The sequence below is a fragment of the Oncorhynchus keta genome, unplaced genomic scaffold, assembly GCF_023373465.1.
Source record: "Oncorhynchus keta strain PuntledgeMale-10-30-2019 unplaced genomic scaffold, Oket_V2 Un_contig_5411_pilon_pilon, whole genome shotgun sequence".
In the NCBI taxonomy this organism is placed as follows: domain Eukaryota; kingdom Metazoa; phylum Chordata; class Actinopteri; order Salmoniformes; family Salmonidae; genus Oncorhynchus; species Oncorhynchus keta.
Window position 1 is genome coordinate 271,364 of NW_026288273.1, and position 8,637 is coordinate 280,000.

At 43.7% G+C, this 8,637-nt stretch overlaps 1 protein-coding gene across 1 annotated transcript in view; it reads left to right on the forward strand.

Moving 5' to 3' along the window:
• Positions 1-8,637, forward strand: part of LOC127925292 (amyloid beta precursor protein binding family B member 2-like) — a 37,274-nt gene that overhangs the window by 19,941 nt on the left and 8,696 nt on the right. The gene's annotated exons all lie outside the window — the stretch shown is intronic.

Here is an 8,637-nt window from a genome sequence, read left to right on the forward strand (position 1 = left end):
GTTAGCAGATGTTATTGGTCACATGGTTAGCAGATGTTATTGGTCACATGGTTAGCAGATGTTATTGGTCACATGGTTAGCAGATGTTATTGGTCACATGGTTAGCAGATGTTAATGGTCACATGGTTAGCAGATGTTATTGGTCACATGGTTAGCAGATGTTATTGGTCACATGGTTAGCAGATGTTATTGGTCACATGGTTAGCAGATGTTAATGGTCACATGATTAGCAGATGTTATTGGTCACATGGTTAGCAGATGTTATTGGTCACATGGTTAGCAGATGTTATTGGTCACATGGTTAGCAGATGTTATTGGTCACATGGTTAGCAGATGTTAATGGTCACATGGTTAGCAGATGTTATTGGTCACATGGTTAGCAGATGTTATTGGTCACATGGTTAGCAGATGTTATTGGTCACATGGTTAGCAGATGTTAATGGTCACATGGTTAGCAGATGTTATTGGTCACATGGTTAGCAGATGTTATTGGTCACATGGTTAGCAGATGTTATTGGTCACATGGTTAGCAGATGTTATTGGTCACATGGTTAGCAGATGTTATTGGTCACATGGTTAGCAGATGTTATTGGTCACATGGTTAGCAGATGTTATTGGTCACATGGTTAGCAGATGTTATTGGTCACATGGTTAGCAGATGTTATTGGTCACATGGTTAGCAGATGTTATTGGTCACATGATTAGCAGATGTTATTGGTCACATGGTGAGCAGATGTTATTGGTCACATGGTTAGCAGATGTTACTGGTCACATGGTTAGCAGATGTTAATGGTCACATGGTTAGCAGATGTTATTGGTCACATGGTTAGCAGATGTTATTGGTCACATGGTTAGCAGATGTTATTGGTCACATGGTTAGCAGATGTTATTGGTCACATGGTTAGCAGATGTTATTGGTCACATGGTTAGCAGATGTTATTGGTCACATGGTTAGCAGATGTTATTGGTCACATGGTTAGCAGATGTTATTGGTCACATGGTTAGCAGATGTTATTGGTCACATGATTAGCAGATGTTAATGGTCACATGGTTAGCAGATGTTATTGGTCACATGGTTAGCAGATGTTATTGGTCACATGGTTAGCAGATGTTAATGGTCACATGGTTAGCAGATGTTATTGGTCACATGGTTAGCAGATGTTATTGGTCACATGGTTAGCAGATGTTAATGGTCACATGGTTAGCAGATGTTATTGGTCACATGGTTAGCAGATGTTATTGGTCACATGGTTAGCAGATGTTATTGGTCACATGGTTAGCAGATGTTATTGGTCACATGGTTAGCAGATGTTATTGGTCACATGGTTAGCAGATGTTATTGGTCACATGGTTAGCAGATGTTATTGGTCACATGGTTAGCAGATGTTATTGGTCACATGGTTGGCAGATGTTATTGGTCACATGGTTAGCAGATGTTATTGGTCACATGGTTAGCAGATGTTATTGGTCACATGGTTAGCAGATGTTATTGGTCACATGGTTAGCAGATGTTATTGGTCACATGGTTAGCAGATGTTAATGGTCACATGGTTATCAGATGTTATTGGTCACATGGTTAGCAGATGTTATTGGTCACATGGTTAGCAGATGTTATTGGTCACATGGTTATCAGATGTTATTGGTCACATGGTTATCAGATGTTATTGGTCACATGGTTAGCAGATGTTATTGGTCACATGGTTAGCAGATGTTATTGGTCACATGGTTATCAGATGTTATTGGTCACATGGTTAGCAGATGTTATTGGTCACATGGTTAGCAGATGTTATTGGTCACATGGTTATCAGATGTTATTGGTCACATGGTTAGCAGATGTTATTGGTCACATGGTTAGCAGATGTTACTGGTCACATGGTTAGCAGATGTTAATGGTCACATGATTAGCAGATGTTATTGGTCACATGATTAGCAGATGTTACTGGTCACATGGTTAGCAGATGTTATTGGTCACATGGTTAGCAGATGTTATTGGTCACATGGTTAGCAGATGTTAATGGTCACATGGTTAGCAGATGTTAATGGTCACATGGTTAGCAGATGTTAATGGTCACATGGTTAGCAGATGTTATTGGTCACATGGTTAACAGATGTTAATGGTCACATGGTTAGCAGATGTTAATGGTCACATGGTTAGCAGATGTTATTGATCACATGGTTAGCAGATGTTAATGGTCACATGGTTAGCAGATGTTACTGGTCACATGGTTAGCAGATGTTAATGGTCACATGATTAGCAGATGTTATTGGTCACATGATTAGCAGATGTTACTGGTCACATGGTTAGCAGATGTTATTGGTCACATGGTTAGCAGATGTTATTGGTCACATGGTTAGCAGATGTTATTGGTCACATGGTTAGCAGATGTTATTGGTCACATGGTTAGCAGATGTTATTGGTCACATGGTTAGCAGATGTTATTGGTCACATGGTTAGCAGATGTTATTGGTCACATGGTTAGCAGATGTTAATGGTCACATGGTTATCAGATGTTATTGGTCACATGGTCAGCAGATGTTATTGGTCACATGGTTAGCAGATGTTATTGGTCACATGGTTATCAGATGTTATTGGTCACATGGTTATCAGATGTTATTGGTCACATGGTTATCAGATGTTATTGGTCACATGGTCAGCAGATGTTATTGGTCACATGGTTATCAGATGTTATTGGTCACATGGTTATCAGATGTTATTGGTCACATGGTTAGCAGATGTTATTGGTCACATGGTTATCAGATGTTATTGGTCACATGGTTAGCAGATGTTATTGGTCACATGGTTAGCAGATGTTATTGGTCACATGGTCAGCAGATGTTATTGGTCACATGGTTAGCAGATGTTATTGGTCACATGGTTATCAGATGTTATTGGTCACATGGTTATCAGATGTTATTGGTCACATGGTTAGCAGATTTTATTGGTCACATGGTTAGCAGATGTTATTGGTCACATGGTTATCAGATGTTATTGGTCACATGGTTAGCAGATGTTATTGGTCACATGGTTAGCAGATGTTATTGCTCACATGGTTATCAGATGTTAATGGTCACATGGTTAGCAGATGTTATTGATCACATGGTTAGCAGATGTTATTGGTCACATGGTTAGCAGATGTTAATGGTCACATGGTTAGCAGATGTTATTGGTCACATGGTTAACAGATGTTAATGGTCACATGGTTAGCAGATGTTATTGCTCATATGGTTATCAGATGTTATTGGTCACATGATTAGCAGATGTTATTGGTCACATGGTTAGCAGATGTTATTGGTCACATGGTTAGCAGATGTTAATGGTCACATGGTTAGCAGATGTTAATGGTCACATGGTTAGCAGATGTTAATGGTCACATGGTTAGCAGATGTTATTGGTCACATGGTTAGCAGATGTTAATGGTCACATGGTGTCAGATGACCTTTATTTTCTGTGTTTTGTATTTAGTTAGTCACATGGTCAGATGTTATTGGCGTTAGTAGATGTTATTGGTCACAGTCTATGATTTGTTTGTCTCACAGGATTTTGGGACATATTCTATGTTTTGGTCACATGTATGGTTCTCAATCAGATGGCAGGTGTCATTAGTTGTCTCTGATTGAGAATCATATGGTTAGATGGCCTCAGATGGTATTCACTGTGTGTTTGTGGGTGATGGTATTGTTCCTGTCTCAGATGAGGGCCAGACTGTTTTTGAGTTTTCACATTATCAGATGTTATTGTCACATTTTGTTAGTTTGTTCATGTAGATGGTATAGAGTACAGTATATACATAAGATGAGTAATGACAGGGTATTAAACAAGATGCTGTAGATGGTCCTCTGAGTACAGTATATCATTGAGATGAGTAATGTAGAGGTATGTAAACAAGATGCAGTAGATGGTTATTGATCACATGGATTAGTAATGTTATGGTAAACAAGATGCAGCAGATGTTAGGTACAGTATATACATATGAGATGAGTTATGTGGTATGTAAACATGCAGTAGATGGTTATTGTATAGTCAGTATATGGTATGAGATGAGTAATGTAGGGTATGTAAACAGATGCAGTAGATGGTTAGTACAGTATATCATATGAGATGAGTAATGTAGGGTATATAAACAAGATGCAGTAGATGGTTAGGTCAGTATATGGTTAGTAGTAATGTAGGGTATATAAACAGATGCTGTAGATGGTATCAGTATATTATGAGATGAGTCACATGGTTATAAACAAGATGCAGTAGAGCAGTATATACATATGAGACGGCAAGATAAACAAGTAGATGGTATAGAGTACAGTATATACATATGAGATGAGTAATGTAGGGTATGTAAACAAGATGCAGTAGATGGTATAGAGTACAGTATATACATATGAGATGAGTAATGTAGGGTATATAAACAAGATGCTGTAGATGGTATAGAGGACAGTATATACATATGAGATGAGTAATGTAGGGTATGGTAACAAGATGCAGTAGATGGTATAGAGTACAGTATATACATATGAGATGAGTAATGTAGGGTATATAAACAAGATGCTGTAGATGGTATAGAGTACAGTATATACATATGAGATGAGTAATGTAGGGTATGTAAACAAGATGCAGTAGATGGTATAGAGTACAGTATATACATATGAGATGAGTAATGTAGGGTATGTAAACAAGATGCAGTAGATGGTATAGAGTACAGTATATACATATGAGATGAGTAATGTAGGGTATGTAAACAAGATGCAGTAGATGGTATAGAGTACAGTATATACATATGAGATGAGTAATGTAGGGTATATAAACAAGATGCAGTAGATGGTATAGAGTACAGTATATACATATGAGATGAGTAATGTAGGGTATGTAAACAAGATGCAGTAGATGGTATAGAGTACAGTATATACATATGAGATGAGTAATGTAGGGTATGTAAACAAGATGCAGTAGATGGTATAGAGGTATATAAACAGTCCCATATACATATGAGATGAGTAATGTAGGGTATATAAACAAGATGCTAAAGATCCCATATCTCTAACACCATATGAGTCCTTCAGCCCTAGGGTATATCTCTAACCACCAGTCCAGTCCTTCAGCTCCCCTCAACCCCTCCCATCTATCTCTGAACACCATCCAGTCCTTCAGCTCCCTCAACCCCTCCCATCTATCTCTGAACCACCATCCAGTCCTTCAGCTCCCCTCAACCCCTCCCATCTATCTCTGAACACCATCCATCCTTCAGCTCCCCTCAACCCCTCCCATCTATCTCTGAACACCATCCAGTCCTTCAGCTCCCTCAACCCCTCCCATCTATCTCTGAACACCATCCAGTCCTTCAGCTCCCCTCAACCCCTCCCATCTATCTCTGAACACCATCCAGTCCTTCAGCTCCCTCAACCCCTCCCATCTATCTCTGAACACCATCCAGTCCTTCAGCTCCCCTCAACCCCTCCCATCTATCTCTGAACACCATCCAGTCCTTCAGCTCCCCTCAACCCCTCCCATCTATCTCTGAACACCATCCAGTCCCATCCTTCAGCTCCCCTCAACCCCTCCCATCTATCTCTGAACACCATCCAGTCCTTCAGCTCCCCTCAACCCCTCCCATCTATCTCTGAACACCATCCAGTCCCATCCTTCAGCTCCCCTCAACCCCTCCCATCTATCTCTGAACACCATCCAGTCCCATCCTTCAGCTCCCTCAACCCCTCCCATCTATCTCTGAACACCATCCAGTCCCATCCTTCAGCTCCCCTCAACCCCTCCCATCTATCTCTGAACACCATCCAGTCCTTCAGCTCCCCTCAACCCCTCCCATCTATCTCTGAACACCATCCAGTCCTTCAGCTCCCTCAACCCCTCCCATCTATCTCTGAACACCATCCAGTCCCATCCTTCAGCTCCCCTCAACCCCTCCCATCTATCTCTGAACACCATCCAGTCCTTCAGCTCCCCTCAACCCCTCCCATCTATCTCTGAACACCATCCAGTCCTTCAGCTCCCCTCAACCCCTCCCATCTATCTCTGAACACCATCCAGTCCCATCCTTCAGCTCCCCTCAACCCCTCCCATCTATCTCTGAACACCATCCAGTCCCAGTCCTTCAGCTCCCTCAACCCCTCCCATCTATCTCTGAACACCATCCAGTCCTTCAGCTCCCCTCAACCCCTCCCATCTATCTCTGAACACCATCCAGTCCCATCCTTCAGCTCCCCTCAACCCCTCCCATCTATCTCTGAACACCATCCAGTCCTTCAGCTCCCCTCAACCCCTCCCATCTATCTCTGAACACCATCCAGTCCCATCCTTCAGCTCCCTCAACCCCTCCCATCTATCTCTGAACACCATCCAGTCCTTCAGCTCCCCTCAACCCCTCCCATCTATCTCTGAACACCATCCAGTCCTTCAGCTCCCCTCAACCCCTCCCATCTATCTCTGAACACCATCCAGTCCTTCAGCTCCCCTCAACCCCTCCCATCTATCTCTGAACACCATCCAGTCCCATCCTTCAGCTCCTCTCAACCCCTCCCATCAGCCCTGCTCTATCCACCTGTATCCCAGGTCGTCCCAGTGTCTGGCAGACCACACCTGTATCCCAGGTCGTCCCAGTGTCTGGCAGACCACCCCTGTATCCCAGGTCGTCCCAGTGTCTGGCAGACCACCCCTGTATCCCAGGGCCTTGGAGAGATTGGGGACCCGTCCTTTATAAAGAGCCCACAGTGCCACCTACAGGACAGAAGCAGACCACCCCTGTATCCCAGGTTTATAAAGAGCCCACAGTGCCACCTACAGGACAGAAGCAGACCATCTATCCATCATCTATGTTTGTGTGGGTTATTCCACATTATTCCACACTACTAAATCCAGAACCAGTAGACCTTGTCTAGGTGTGACCAATAACCCCCCCCACTACTAAATCCAGAACCAGTAGACCTTGTCTAGGTGTGACCAATAACCCCCCCACTACTAAACCCAGAACCAGTAGACCTTGTCTAGGTGTGTAGTGACCAATAACCCCCCACTACTAAATCCAGAACCAGTAGACCTTGTCTAGGTGTGACCAATAACCCCCCCACTACTAAACCCAGAACCAGTAGACCTTGTCTAGGTGTGACCAATAACCCCCCCACTACTAAACCCAGAACCAGTAGACCTTGTCTAGGTGTGACCAATAACCCCCCCACTACTAAACCCAGAACCAGTAGACCTTGTCTAGGTGGGACCAATAACCCCCCCACTACTAAACCCAGAGCCAGTAGACCTTGTCTAGGTGTGTAGTGACCAATAACCCCCCCCACTACTAAACCCAGAACCAGTAGACCTTGTCTAGGTGTGTAGTGACCAATAACCCCCCCACTACTAAACTCAAAACCAGTAGACCTTGTCTAGGTGTGACCAATAACCCCCCCACTACTAAACCCAGAACCAGTAGACCTTGTCTAGGTGTGACCAATAACCCCCCCACTACTAAACCCAGAACCAGTAGACCTTGTCTAGGTGTGTAGTGACCAATAACCCCCCACTACTAAACCCAGAACCAGTAGACCTTGTCTAGGTGTGACCAATAACCCCCCACTACTAAACCCAGAACCAGTAGACCTTGTCTAGGTGTGTAGTGACCAATAACCCCCCACTACTAAACCCAGAACCAGTAGACCTTGTCTAGGTGTGACCAATAACCCCCCCACTACTAAACCCAGAACCAGTAGACCTTGTCTAGGTGTGTAGTGACCAATAACCCCCCACTACTAAACCCAGAACCAGTAGACCTTGTCTAGGTGTGTAGTGACCAATAACCCCCCCACTACTAAACCCAGAACCAGTAGGCCATGTCTAGGTGTGTAGCGACCAATAACCCCCCCCACTACTAAACCCAGAACCAGTAGACCTTGTCTAGGTGTGTAGTGACCAATAACCCCCCACTACTAAACCCATAACCAGTAGACCTTGTCTAGGTGTGACCAATAACCCCCCCACTACTAAACCCAGAACCAGTAGACCTTGTCTAGGTGTGACCAATAACCCCCCCCACTACTAAACCCATAACCAGTAGACCTTGTCTAGGTGTGACCAATAACCCCCCCACTACTAAACCCAGAACCAGTAGACCTTGTCTAGGTGTGTAGTGATCAATAACCCCCCCACTACTAAACCCAGAACCAGTAGACCTTGTCTAGGTGTGACCAATAACCCCCCCACTACTAAACCCAGAACCAGTAGACCTTGTCTAGGTGTGTAGTGACCAATAACCCCCCCACTACTAAACCCAGAACCAGTAGACCTTGTCTAGGTGTGTAGTGACCAATAACCCCCACTACTAAACCCAGAACCAGTAGACCTTGTCTAGGTGTAGTGACCAATAACCCCCCACTACTAAACCCAGAACCAGTAGACCTTGTCTAGGTGTGACCAATAACCCCCCACTACTAAACCCAGAACCAGTAGACCTTGTCTAGGTGTGTAGTGACCAATAACCCCCACTACTAAACCCAGAACCAGTAGACCTTGTCTAGGTGTGTAGTGACCAATAACCCCCCACTACTAAACCCAGAACCAGTAGACCTTGTCTAGGTGTGACCAATAACCCCCCCACTACTAAACCCAGAACCAGTAGACCTTGTCTAGGTGTGTAGTGACCA